At 32.3% G+C, this 15,432-nt stretch overlaps 1 protein-coding gene and 1 long non-coding RNA gene across 7 annotated transcripts in view; one reads left to right on the forward strand and one right to left on the reverse strand.

Moving 5' to 3' along the window:
* LOC147010562 (uncharacterized) overlaps positions 1 to 2,599 on the forward strand; it is a 35,678-nt gene extending 33,079 nt beyond the window's left edge. For 3 of the 4 annotated variants that reach the window (XR_015052194.1, XR_015052195.1, XR_015052196.1), the window contains one exon: positions 1,251 to 2,599. This is a non-coding gene — a long non-coding RNA (uncharacterized LOC147010562). The remainder of the gene's footprint in view (positions 1 to 1,250) is intronic. The other variant, XR_015052198.1, reaches the window with a different exon arrangement.
* Positions 1 to 15,432, reverse strand: part of LOC147010561 (SAM and SH3 domain-containing protein 1-like) — a 378,167-nt gene that overhangs the window by 211,496 nt on the left and 151,239 nt on the right. The gene's annotated exons all lie outside the window — the stretch shown is intronic.

Here is a 15,432-nt window from a genome sequence, read left to right on the forward strand (position 1 = left end):
GAGTGTGGCGCCTTAGATTTCTTTCGACTTATTTTACCTCACTGCACATAATTAATTCTTTCCTCATTACATCACCTTTTTTCCCTCCCAAAACACCGTCGTGTTCCTTCTGTCATGATCACTATCTCCTGGTTATCTGGTTTGGGTTCTGGAATAAACCCTTTGGTTTTAACATAGCTAAGGTTTTGTGTCTCTCTGTTCTTGCGTGCGCAAACCCATCATTTAATCAAACGCAGTCTGAGGAAGTAAAAATTCAGTTTGGCCCACCCATCCAGCATCGGTGTTAATCAATTTGGACACGACCATATATACATATATATATATATATATATATATATATATATATATATATATATATATATATATATATATATATATATATACATATATATTATATGTCTGCAGTTGACAAATCAGTAGAGGATAAATGGGGTTCTGAGGCAGCCATTCAAATGAATGGGGGAAAAGGGAAAAAAACTTTCTGACTCAAGCCCCAAAAGCCCAAAATAGGAGACTGATTTCCTCCCCTCCCATACAAGCAAATGTAAAATTGAGACTGATTTCCTCCTCCTCCTCCCATACAAGCAAATGTAAAATTGAGACAAAGATTAAAGCACTTCTTTCCTTTCAAATTTTCATTCCACTCAAAGGGCGAACCAATGAATATTTGTCCATGTTCTACTTTGGGGAATAACTTAAATTTCCTATTACATTCATCACCATCGAGTATATTAACAAAGATTACTTTGGAACTTGGTTCTTGGTTTAAATGTCTTTGTTGAACAGAAATGAAATTATAAACTTCTCTTAATGCTCTTTAAAATTAAACTCAAACATGAATACATTACGCACATTCTGGAAGCTGAGTGCAGCTCAAAACAGGAAGCTTGGGAAAAATTTCCAGAATTACTGAGCTGTTGAAAAACAAGAAAGAGAACAATGAGGCAACTCCAGGCAAAGATCCAACTGACTTCCTCCAACATAGTTTATAAGCCAGGCATTTCCTTTCTGTTTAGCGGTTTTTCATTTTTCTCATCTTGACCCAATGGTAAATGACTGAGACATGATCTATCTTTCATCTGACGAAGAAGATAACCCATCACAATATTGGTAAGTTTGTGTGTTTGTGTGTGTGTATGTGTGTGTGTGTATTGTAAAGTCTGGCTTCCTCTTAGAATGATGGTGAAGCAATTGATTATTAATTAAATCATGATACGACTAATAATAATTTTTTTGTTTTTTTCTAACAGGTTGTCCCCAATACGAACATCGTTGATAGCTGATGTTGAAAATGAATTATTTGAATTACATGACGAGTGGATAAAAATGAATGACTTTCTTGAAGACATTTATTTGTTTCGGAAATAAATGAATGATATTTTTCCTGAATGGCAAGAAATTCTCTCACGTCCTTTGATATTGAATGACCCGAGTCCAAGGTGAGAAAATTATTGCTCTGTCTCTGTCTCCGTGTGTGTGTGTTTGTGTGTATGTATGTGTGTGTGTGTGCATTTGTGTGTATGTGTGTATTTGTGCATGTGTGTGTGTGTATATTTGTGTGTATATGTGTGTGTATGTGTGTATCTGTCTCTGTCTTTGACTCATTATTATTATTATCCCGCACCCTCCCACCCCCCCCCCCCCCCCGGAGGGAAGGAGCGTGATATTGTAATTGTCCGGTTTGTTTGTCTGTTTGTTTGTTTATCTGTCTGTCTGTTAGCAACTTTACGGAAAAACGGCTTTAGCAAACACTATCAAATTTAATCCCCAGGTGGGCATTGAACCTTGGACGACCCCGTTAACTTTTGGGTCCAATTGGATCAAAGGTCAAGGTCAAGGTCAGGAAAATATCAAAATCGTTTTTCACTCATAACTTTGTCAAAAATGATCTGATTTACTTCAAACTAAGCTTATAGTGAACCTTATTCTAATTGTCACTTATAATCCTTTTTTGTGAAAAAATTCCTATAGTGTGAAAAAAAAATTCCATTCCTATAGTGAAAAATGCATATTTGTGAAGATCGGTAGGGTCCGAAGTTTTGGGGATAATGGTCATCGGTCAAAATTACAAATTTTCCATTAGAACTAAAATATTCCTTATTCTATTCCTTATAATCAACATTCAGGTTAAGGATGTATCAAATTTAAATTTGATCCCCAAAATAACTTTATGCCTTAAATGGGCAGGATTTGTTGTGCCTGGCAACACTTATTATTATTTTTTCAGTTTAAACACCTGTCTGGATGAACCAAACACACAACTTAATCTTCTGGAGGAATCTGACATGACACTATCTTCTGGAGGTAAATGTTATATTTATTATTTTATTAATATCATAATATAATCATCTTTATATACCCTAATTGTTCTTCACTCTTTGTTTTGAACAGGATATGTTGATCGAGTTTCAAAATCACAAGACATCTGAAGCAGACTGCTGGGAAAGATCGTCCATTCTCGCAACTGAATATTTACCCAAAGAAAATGTTTAATATTTTCAATCTTGATTAATTATATTTGCTTTGCTTTCAATTATTTAATTCTTAATTATAAAAAAGAATAAAGGAAGTGCAAATCAGGGGGAGGGGGGTAGGTGCGCTCCCCCAATGACCCACCACTCCCCTCATCCCACCCCCTCCCCTCCCCGTGTGCGTGTGGGGAAGGGTGGGGGTGGGATGAGGAGAGTGGTGGGTCAAAAGTGGGGGCACACAGGGGGGGGCTTGTGTGGTTTGGGGCTTGTGTGGGTGGGTGGAGCTTGTGTGGATGGGTGGGGCTTGTGTGGGTGGGTGGGGCTTGTGTAGGTGGAGCTTGTGCGTATGGGGTTTGTGTGGGTGGGTGGGGTTTGCATGGGTGGAGCTTGTGTGGATGGGTGGGGCTTGTGTGGGTGGAGCTTGCGTGTATGGAGTTTGTGTGGATGTGGTTTGTGTGGGTGGAGCAAATTTTTTAAAATTAAATAAACATGTTGTGTGTGGGGAACTAATTAACTAATCACTAATTATGTGGATATGATGGATGTGGATGTGGTTTATGTGGGTGGTGTTTGCGTGGGTGGAGCTTGTGTGGGTGGGGCTTGTGTAGACGTCGTCAAAAAGGGGTGGAGTAAAAAAGGGGTGGAGTCAAATATTTTTTATTTTTTTATTCATCTTTGTCTTTTGTAATTCCTGTGAATAAAATGAACCTAAAATCTCTTCCGCCTTTAAATCATATAATTTGTAAGTCCAAGGGTTTTTTTTTCAATTTATCTTTGTCTTTTGTAATTCCTGTGAATAAAATGAACCTAAAATCTCTTCCCCTTCTAAATCATATACCTTATAAGTCCAAGGAACTGTATCTATTACATCAACGATTTTAAAAAGTTCATTTGTCCATCGCTTAGTATAACCTTTTTCAAAATGAGATTTCCACCTATATATTCTTACTATATCACCAACTTTGAACTTAGGCTTTCTGACATTAATCTCTTTTTCATATTCTAATTTTATAAATGTTTCTGATGGTTTAGTATTCGTTGAGGTGTGAATCGTATCATTATACTTATCTACAATGTCCTGAATTAAAGATAACCATTGTTGAGAACCGAGTTGAGTGAATTTTTTTATATAGTCTCTCTTTTAAAGTGCGATTGAATCACTCAATAACAACCGCTTTCCTCCATTAAAGGTGCTGTATAATGTAATTCTGTTATTCTTAAGAAAATTCATAAATGTTTTGTGGTAGAACTCTGTACCCTCATCAGTCCACAATTTTTTTTAGGTTTTCTCTTGCTTTTATTAAATATCTGTTGAAAGGTTAACATAAGAGTATTACCTGTTTTGTTTTTTAAAGGGACAACCCACACATATCTACTCCTCAAATCAATAAGAGTTAAAGCATACTTGTACCCCTGATCATTATTGAGTTCAATCAAATCAGCGGATCAGATATAATCAACTTCCTTGGAATAAACCTTCCTTCTATGAAACTTTGTGATTATTGGTTTATGTAATTCATCAGCTAATTGCTCTTCAATCTTAATGACATCATTCGAGCCTATAATTTTTTTGAATTTCCAAGCCCAAGTTTCAATTTAGCACTGATCATCTTCTTCACGATGAACCTATCAACTTTTTCTCTCAAGGTTGGATTTTGTATCAGAGACAAATTATACAACATTTCTCTATCGGTTTCATGTTTTTCTTCCAACGTTGTGTTATTTCCATAATCAATATTGTGCCTCATGCACACTTCATCAACCCTGTTGATAGGTTTGCTCCACGGTTTAGGATTGTCAGCCTCATCTAATCTTTTATTCAACTTTGTTCCTGGACCACAGAAAGAATACCCTGGTAGATGTAATTCCCGTGGTATTCCAGTAGTTGTAAATTTACTTCCTGATAAAAACTTTTGTATATCTCCCCCACGTTTGTGTTTGGAGATAAATTTACTCTTTTTTGAACCACACACCGAACATATGCCTTTTTGTATAACGCTGTTATTTTTACTTTTAAAATATGAGATATTTTTCGTATTAGTTTTCTTTTTACATTTGAAACAATAACTCATTTATTTATGAGAAAAATTCCTACAGAGTGCGAAAACCTTTTTAGTTTCCAACATGCACATTTTAATCTTAATTTTTAAAACATAAAGAATCCTGAGAAATGTCTTCACTCTCTTCTCCTTCTCCTCCTCTCTTGTCTCAGTTTCTTCAACTCCCTCCTCGTCCCTTACTATCCTTGAATCACTTTCACCCCATAGAATATCATACATATATTCATCAGGATTTCTTGTTATTCCTGCATCCAAAAATTTTTTTTTTACAACAGGAAACCAATAAATTTTCTTCTGAATTTCTAAAAGAGCCTTACGTTTTCTTAACTCTAAAAGTTTTTCATTATTTAACATTTTAGTTAAATCCAAAGTTGTTGGTTTATTAACATGAGGAAAAAGCCAATCTTTTATTGAAAATACCTCATTCTTGTGTTGTAGAACATATTTATTAAAAAACCAAACACCCTTTTCTTGAAGGTATGCTTGGACACAGAAATGATAATTTTCTTGAAGCCTTCTTGCTGTCATTTATGTATTAGAAATATATGACAGATTAATATAATGACAGGAAATACCTCCCCATCTTCCCAGAGTTAAATCATTTTGTATAACCTTACTTATGATATATAATCCTGTTTTTTGTGTTTTCATGATATAAACTATGGCAAAACCATTATTGATTTTACCCTTATTAAATTCTTTTATTTGTTGTTTGCTAATCGTGCTTCCACAAAACTCATTCTCGGCACCAAGTGGATAATATTCTTCCTTACGAGACTGATTTAATTGTTCCAGTTCTTCTAGGTTAATTTTAAATGACCAATTATACCCGAAATCATTCATATCATATCCCCATTGTTGTATTCTCATACAAACGATATGCCCTTCTTTATAAAATGTCACTTTAATTGGAACTGTGAATTCTGTATGACGTGTAGATAAAATCAACACTTCTGTATCTTTGGAATACACAGCCGTTTTATTTAAGGATATATATTGTGATAAATCACTTAATATCACCAAGTCATTCGCATCAGTCGGGCTTGGATAATTTATTAATTTATAAGCATTTTTCATATTAATATTTTTTGCTATACTATATTTCTCTCGTTCAGCCTGTGCCTTTGTGTAATAATTTCATAAATCAATATTCAGTTCTTGGGATACACCAAAGATAGAACCATCTTTACCAACATAAGTCATTCATATTAGATTAAAAATAATGTCATTAAAAAATTTATTTTTGTTGAGTTGAAATAACACATATAGACATAATTAACCACAACACTTGGAATTTAATTATTGGACTTGAAATGTTTGATAAACACCATTCTGTAAGAATTTTATTACTTCAACAGGTGGTGGAAGACCAGAACTATCAAAATAATATTTGGCTTGACGATTAAAAATACAAACCCAATGAGAACCGTTCCCATTATTATCGTCTAAGTTCATAATAATATTCTTTGTATGTTTCGACACGTTTGTTAATTCATCTCATACAAATAACCACATTATGAATTTTTTATTTCTTACAATATTTGATAAGTGATAAATTTGATGTATTCTTTCCAAATTCTTTATACCACTCATCAATGCTCATTTATTTATTAGAAAGATATAATCCATTACCCGTTTTAGTTAATTTTACACCTGCTTGTGTGATACAAGAAAGCATATCACCAACTAACACTCGCTTTATCAGGCAGACTTTCAAGTTTTTCAGCAAAATCTACAATTACACCCCTTCCACTAATTTGTTTCTCCAACTCTTTGTTATGTCTTTCCAATTCTTTTTGAGCCCGGAGTTGAGCCTTCTTTTCATTGGCAGTTTTCACCGCTGCTGAAATACCACCCGTCAATGCTCCAGCTGCACTTAAACCAGCAAATAAAGGAATTAGAAATGGGAGAAATCCTCCACTCGTCTCTCTTATTGAATATTTCTTCAACTTTGGTTTTGACATTTTAATTGTAAGTGAGCCAGTGTCGTTCAAGATTTTCACCTGTTCTCTTGTGAGCAAAACATCAATTCTTACTGCTCCTTTTCTCTGAATTGTATTAACGTTAATCGTACAAGGCTTTTGATTTTGAATACAAGATGATAGTTCATGAAGATTGCTTTGATTAACATATACCCCAGTTGGCACTTTACTACTCATTTATTTATCAAAAAAATTACGTGAGATGAATCATAACACCATTATCTGTATTAATCTGTAATTATGTTTCTTCCAAAAGCAAACAATATGTATCAACTTCTTCACTCTCTCCTCTTTCAATGTATCGGGAAGTATCCACTCCATTAGACTTTATAGTTTCCTTTTGAGTACTCAGGTCAATCGCATAGATTGTATACAGACTTTTAAATGCTGTCATATCCAAAATGGGTTCTTCATTTCCATTGCTTTCACACACCTTTTGGTAAGACTTGTATGCTTCAGCATAATCATTTTTTTCCCCAATTAATTTCCAATCTATCTCGTGGATAAAATGTTCCATCTAGAAAAATGCAAAGTTGTTTCACCTTGCATTATCACTCAATGCATTATTCTTATCAGTCGCGTTCTTTTTTTATTATTTTTTTTTAAATGAGCCACAGATATCGTGGGTTTCGTTCCAGAAGAGCCAAATTCCACGTGTAAGTTGTTTGGTTCAGTTTAACGTGTTGGCATATTCTTTTAAGGTATGATACATTGAGTGGCTTCTTTGAGTTAAGTCTTTTGTTCAACATCTATTCTGTTTTAAGATTCGGAGTATATTCACTAATACACCAACTCATTTCATCAATTACAAATTTATTCTGATCACCAAAAGCATTACCAACACCAAAAAGTAATCTATTTTCATTATCATTCCTTTGCAGTTGAAATCTAATTTCAAGACCATACAGAACTTTATCATGATCACAAAATCCAAATATACCTTTAAGAGGAACTGCCACAGTAAAACTATTACCTGCTTTTGTTTCATCATCATACATTCCTGTCCTTTTACTATATCCATGGTCTGTGTTTGTTCCCATTGACATATTAGGAATAAAACCTTCGACAGCCCCCTTTCCCATTCTATCACTAAATGAATATAGTGTAAATTTCATCATTTCAGATGTAGCAGAGACATAATCAACCGCTTCAACTTCTTGTGTTCCAATGTACAAACAAACACTATCAAACATTTTCCAGAAGAAATCATTTACGAGTATAGCGTTTGTGTTAGTCGCAGTCTTAGTGAATGTAAATTTACACAACAAGAAACTTTCGGCTCGATTCAAATAAGTTTGTTCATTATTTATTTCAAAACTTTTTGTTCCATTTACATTCCAGTCTGTTCCAGTTATTGCATTTACCTTGTAGTAGTCTTCTTTTTTAGTAGAGTTTGAGATGACAATGGTATCATCCAAATCATGGATACTATCAATTGCTTCCATACTTGTATTTATTTATGAAAAAAGATGTTAAAACTTTTGAAACCCTGACCCAAGTATTTGAATTAATTTCTGTTGTTCTTGGGGAGACAACTGAGTTTTGCCTTTCTTAATTTCTTTTATTGCTTGCAATTTATGAGATTCCTTTTGGGCATCTTTTATACTCTTTATAGCACCTGCTGCATTTCCCACAGCAGAAGCAGTTGAACCAATTAGGTCTTTATGTTTAAGAATAGTTGAACCGATACCCATCAGAGTATCAATTATCCCATCTCCTTTTTTTTCTAAATTGATGTCCGACACCCCTTTGTCTCTTAGGTTTATAGTATCCTCTACCAAGATACATACCTTCACCCTTGTGGTATGGGGAAAGGAACATCCCATCCCCTGTAATTATTTTATATTTTCCCAACTCGTGTTTCCTCACAATAACCATCGTATTTATTTATTGGAAAACTTCATGTAGTTGAATTCTGATGGATATAATTTCTCCATTAAAAGAAATCATGCGATTATCTTGGTCGGTTATCCTAAAATTTACTCTGTACATGGTTTTTCCTGACACAGGTAGATAAACCAGATTTTTGAGTTCCATATTGAATTTATAACCAATTGGGGTTGAGTATGTGCTGAATGAAAATATTGTATTTGTTCTTATTCCATCATTAGAAGCGCCATCAATCAAATCACAGTGAATTAATACCGAATTTATTCCTGAGAATATTTGAATGACATTATCACTGTAAAACGTCCCATTAGTTTCAATCTCTTTTGAGGAGAAACCCAATAACTCTCTAAATGAATTATCAATTGTGAAATCAACCTTTTAGTTATTTTTATGTTTAATCGTTGATTTTGAAGTATGTTTTTGAATATGTATAACTATATTCTTTGGTTCATCACCCTGTTCTTTCATCAGACGAGCAATTTCGGAAGATATTTGAGAAATCTCATATGCTCCGGGTGAAACTGTTATCGTTTTGTATCCACTTCCCAGATTATAATTAAACTTGTCATTTTTCTCGGTTGATATTAAATAAGGTATAAGTTTCCATGAACAATAAAGACGCCTCATATTCTTTTGTTGTGTCAAGTTGTAGTGGGTATGGGAATGAAGATGTGTGGTCGCTTGTTGTGAAATTAAAACTAAGGATTGTGCTTCTCATCTTCTTTAATTTGGGATAAAATGTCTTTATATTGACATTTATTAATTGTTTTCATGTTTATCAACTGGTCTAAAATGGCTGATGCTTCATTAAAACAATTGTTATTTCCAGCCTTCTTACTACCTAACATCAATAACAGTCTATTAACTAATTGTGGTGGGTCATTTGGAAGAAAACTAACACCTGAACCAAGCCTACTTAAAGCCTGAATAATGTGTTTCTCCTCATTCTTCCTACCTTTACCAGATAGACTAACCCTATAATTAAGAGAGTCCAGCAGATCAATATATACTATATCATCCTTATTTTTCATATCCAATGCTTCATGAAAATACTTTGATTCATCCCTCACAGTTGAACCTTGTTTTCCATCTTTTGTGAGAAGAAACATTAATCTCGGTGTTAGTTTAACAGGGGGTTGAGCAGAACTCAAGAACCTTAATTCATCATTAAATATCAATCCCTTTTCTTGAACAAGGTGAAATATTGCTGGTTGTTCTGTTGGAATGAGTCCTGCTTTGGTTTTTGAATCCGCTGAATATTCATTGTTTTGAAGAGCCTTCACAATATAATCAGGGGGTTTATTAATCTCTTCCAGTTGTTGAAATAATCCTTCATCATCATATTCGAATTCTCCAATATGCTATAATACTTCCTCCGTAATTTGACTGAAATCTTTTAACATTTGAAGTTTTTTAGGAGTATATTCTATTGTGGGAACTGTGGAAACATCTATAATTTTTTTCTTGGGAAGTTTTTAAAAGTGATTTAAAAAAATTATCTTGTTTTCTTTCAAATGCTTCTTCACCCATTAGTTTCTGTCTGCGTTTCTTCTTTATGTCTTCCTGTTGTTTTACAACTTTTGAAACCAACTCTTGATGCTCCTTAAATCTTCTTGCTCTTTCTTTCGCATCCATTTATTTATTGGAAAATATCATTTTATGAGTTGTAAAGATCAACAGGGAAATTTTCCTTTTCTTCATCATTAAAGTAGATGTGTCCAAATAAATCCTTTTCTTTAAATATTTTATCAAATTTTTTATTTACATAAATACGAGTTGTAATTTCTTCTTCACCGATACTTGTATCTCTGCTTTTCATACGTTTGCTTTGAGTTTCTTCATCAACATCAAAACCGAATGATAAAATCTTCACCGCATTACCACTCAGATGTTTAATAATTTGTCTCGTTCCTTCTGGATTAGTTTCTTTAAATCACTCTTACAATGCGAAAATTTTGTTGTACCAAGAGAAACCTCCTAAAATATTTGACCTTCATTCCTCAATCGCATATGTTCCTCTTCTGAAATATAGTAATAATCTTCACCTTCTACTTCTCCAGGTCTTATTGCTCTAGTTGTTCTTGATACAATATGAACTACATGGTGCTTTTTAAGCAAATTTACAATATTCTCATTTGTACTATACAAGAACTTTGATTTATGAAAGTTTTTTCCAAAGCAGATTTACCCACAAGATTTATAATAATAGTTGTCATTTATATATGTAATTGTTTATAAAATAAAAAATATATCCCTTCATATCTCCTCTTGTTTCACAACAATATATTTATATTTTTCAGTCGTGTGCTTCATATAATCCCCAAATTCCTTTTTACTACATAATGTAGAACAATTGTCTCTCCAAAAATTGTTTATATCTATTGAATTTAACTTGAATACAGTAAAAGTATTACCATTGTTCCTTATTGAGCGACAAGGGAGTTGAAAGTATGATTGACTAAGACAAATACAATTACAAGAAGAATGTCTCCCTCTTGTGTGATAGCTATCCATTACAGTTTGGTTTCTCTCATTAACACAATCATCAAGGATAACGAGGTTCTTTTTTTATTTATCCAAATCTTTGGGAGAAAGTATATCATCCGTATTATCACTAGGAATACAAGTTATCGGTTTTGATTTCTTTTTATATCCCTGTGTATCACAAAATAGTTGTATTATATCTTCAATGTTGCAATCATTTAGTTTGTTTTGAAGTTTAAATAAACCGATTATATCTTCTTTTTGAAGACCAGCATTAAAACCTTGCGAGAGTACTTGATACTCAGGTTGAAAACCCGACCTTGCGAAAATTATTAAATTATCATAATCCAAAAAGTTGGGAGTAAGGAGCATCTTTAAAAGTAAGCAGGTTTTTCCACACCTGCATGAACCAACTATGAGACATCTTAATGAATTTGGAAGATTTTTATGATTGTTAAATTTTATCTTATTTTCCCAAATGGGTAAAAAAAACCATTCATTTGTATATTTGGAAAACAGGTTATATAATTTATTATTGTCTTTTTTAGAAACTCTATATTTTATCCTAAGTTCAGGTTTAATTTCAAGATAATCCATTATTTTATTTCTACAATATCTTGTGTTGATATTTCCCTGAAAATGGCAATCGTGAATAATATATAACAACAATCCTTTGAACACTTCTCTTATACGTTCAGTTTGTTCTATTGTAAGGAAAGGTGTGTTATCACCCTCATACTTCACATTCATTTCTCTAATCAGTCTTGTAAAGTAATTCATTTTTGGTGTAAATCTAAAATAATTATATTCCTTTTTCTATTTTTTCATTATCATTAATTAAAAGATAAAAGATAATCACAGAATATACATTGTTTATAGGCTTTTGACTCTGTGTTTAATCACACTCTATCACATGCAGGACAATTCTCAAATTTGTCATATGGAGAATCAGTGAATTCAAGGGGCTCAAGATCTAGTATACTATTGATATTTATAAAGTAAAACTTTGCTTAAACTAAAATTCATCTTCATATTCATCAAAATTCATCTTTGGTACTTTCAAAATCATCTATAAAACTACTTTCATAACTATCGTTTGAACATAAACTCTCGGTATCATAACTGTCTTCTGTTCCAACAGCGATACTATCATCACTCTCATAATCTCCAAAATCTTCAGTTGAATAATGACTCATATTTAATTAGGAGAAAAAAACATGACCATCTATATCTATATACTTTTTTTCAATAACAGATTCAACTGCTACATTTTTTATATTAAAGGTAATTTTAAAATGATCCTGAACTACTATTGAACGAAATGTCATTTCACCTGATATATTAACATCCTTTATTTAATCAGGATTTACATCTTTGGGTTTGTTGAAAAAAATACAAATTTCTCCTTGCATATTCCAGATGGTCATATCTTTTCTTTCTAAAGCTTCATCCATAAGATTTTTTTTTTTGATACTTTTTTTTTGTTTCATTGCTTTTTCAAGTTTTGAATATATTGCCAGAAGGAGAGGAAAAACTTTTGTTGGAGCTACTTTAATTGATGTTCTTTGAGATACACCAAAAGCCCTTCCACTGAAGGAAATTGAAGAACTCATATTATTCACCATAATTGTTTTTATCCAATAGTTGTTATATTTATCTTTATTCAATTTTACATCCTCGACATATTTCTCAGTATCTTTTACAAATGAAGAGATTGATTGAAACTTGTCTTTTATGTCTTGATACATTGTATTTATTAAGTGAAAAAAGTTGGAGGATAAAATGGTTTTAAGCACAGATTCACCTATAAATTAAATGGAATTTTCATGAAGAAAATTTTATTTTAAGCAAAGTTTTGTTTCATAAATATGGTGAATACAACGTACTGCGATGTTTGTAATCATGAATATAAATGTTATAAAAAAAACACCTTCAAACCAACAAACACACATTCAATCTTTTCAGACAAATATCTCCACTTGACCAGGAAACAAAACATTGAGATAGATGTGATAATGATATTCTTTAAAAAATTATAATAAACACCTTCAATCACGCAAACACAAGAACAATGAAGAAAGGGAAGATGCCACTAAATTCTCCATTGAAAATACTGATGGGGCATTTAAAGGGCATATAAAAATAAGATTGTTTCACTTTCAAGACCCTGGACCATCTTCAATCATGGAAGCTGTTGATATGGTTAAACAAAGTATTGAAACTATAATTAAAAACACATTAAGTGAAATGAAAACCTTTAAGTTTTATATGAGAGTAAAGTTGAATATGGTAAGAGAAGGTGATGAAACTACTCCCTATATGAGGACAAACCCTCACTTTATCTAAACATTTCAAGATTTTGTAAGATGTGATATCTATGATGAACTCGAGAGACAAAAACAAGATGTTGATTACACATTAGTAGATAGTGGATTTTCTATTGCAAAAGCAATCTTTTTAGATATACACATCTTAAAATCAGATCCTCTCCAAGCTTCTTCTTTTATTGATTTACCAAAAGAGATAAAACTTAAGAAAGCGGTTGTTAATATTCAAAACAAAGATAATAAATGTTTTCTATGGTCTGTTCTTGCTCACTTACATCCTCCACAATGGAATCCTGAAAGGGTTGAACATTATAATAGATACCAGAATACATTAAATGTTAAAGATTTAAAGATTTCAATGTCATTGAGATATTCCTAAATTTGAGAAAATGAATAATCTATTTGTTAATGTATATGGATTAACGGATACAAACAAAGTTCAGATATTAAAAATTTCAAACAACTATAAAAATGATGAAAAACACATTGACCTTCTCTACTTTACTTCAAAGGAAAAATCACATTATGCTTTCATCAAAAATTTATCAAGATTAACCAAATCACAACTATACAAGAGAAAATGTAAAACGTATCCTTGTAAGAGATGTCTCAACTCCTTTCATACAAAAGAACGATTAAATCAACATTTGAAATATTGTAGTTATCATAAATAAACCGTAATCAATTTACCAAAAGCAGGTTCAAACATATCATTCAAAGATTTTAACAAATCTATAAAATATCCTTTTGTGATATATGCTGATTTTGAAAGTATCCTTGAAAAGATAGATACTGTTTCTCCAAATCCAAATAAATCATACACAAAGAAATATCAAAAACATACTCCTTGTGGTTTCTGTTATTATATCAAATCATCTGTTGGTGATAAATATAAGTTAGAACTTTATAGAGGAGAAGATGCCTCAGAGGAGTTTGTAAGACGATTGGAAAAAGACTGTATAAGACGAAGAGAAATAATGGTTAAAACCTATAAACCAATGTCAGTGACAAAGGGAGAGGCAAAAGAATTTAGAAAGAACGGTATCTGTCATATTTGTGAGGAGAAAATTGAGGGAGAGGTCAAGGTTAGGGATCACTCATCTTATGGTAAATATCGAGGTCCAGCTCATTCCCATTGTAATCTTAATTACAAGCCTCCAAACTTTATTCCTGTCTTTCTTCACAACAACGCTCACAATGACACACATATATTTATAAATGAACTTTCAAAGACATCTGGAGATATTTCTGCCATTCCGAACACAGATCAAAAATACATCTCATTCACAAAAACAATTCATACATCCCCCATAACCCATATCAGATTTCTTGACACAGACAAGTTTATGGCAAGTCCATTATCTAACTTAGCATCAAATATTAAAAACTTACCGAATCTTAAATCACATTTCTCAAATCAAGAAGAGATTGATCTCTTATCACAAAAGGGAATATATCCGTATGACTACATGGATTCATTTGAGAAGTTTAAAGAAACACAAGTTCCTTCAAGGGAAAGTTTCTATGGTAAGTTAAATAAAACTCATATTTCCAATGGAGATTATACACAAGCTAAAAAGGTTTAGGAGAAGTTTAATATAAAGAATCTTGGAGAATATCATGATTTGTATCTTAAAACTGATGTGTTTGAAACTTTTAGAACAGTCTGTCATCATAAAAATTCTTATGGATTAGACCCCGTTCACGATTACACAGCCCTGGGTTTGGCTTGGAGTGCTATGTTAAAAATGACAAAACAAAATTTGGAATTAATCAGTGATATAGATATGCTTTTAATGATAGAGAAGGCTAAAAAAGGAGTAATATCTCAAGTATGTTCCAATAGATATGCTAAAGCAAAGAACAAATATCTTCCTGATTATAATAAGAATGAGGACAACTCTTACCTGATGTATTATGATACTAACAATTTGTATGGGTGGGCTATGTCTCAATCTTTAGCTCATGGAAAACTTAAATGGGTTAAAGAAAAACATTATGAAAAGTTTTACAAGACATTGTTGTCTCCTGTCAAAAAGAATTGGATGAAGCTGAACTTGGATATTATTTTGAGATTGATTTAAAATATCCAGAAGAACTTCATCACAAACATAAAGACCTACCTTATGCCCCTGATAAAGAAAGTCCAAGAAAAGAATGGTTAAGTGATTTCCAACAGTCATTCAATATAAAAGGTAAATCTCCATAAAAACTACTT

This window comes from Eptatretus burgeri, chromosome 16, assembly GCF_056783735.1.
Source record: "Eptatretus burgeri isolate ZD-2024b chromosome 16, Ebu_testis_v1, whole genome shotgun sequence".
Classification (NCBI taxonomy): Eukaryota; Metazoa; Chordata; class Myxini; order Myxiniformes; family Myxinidae; genus Eptatretus; species Eptatretus burgeri.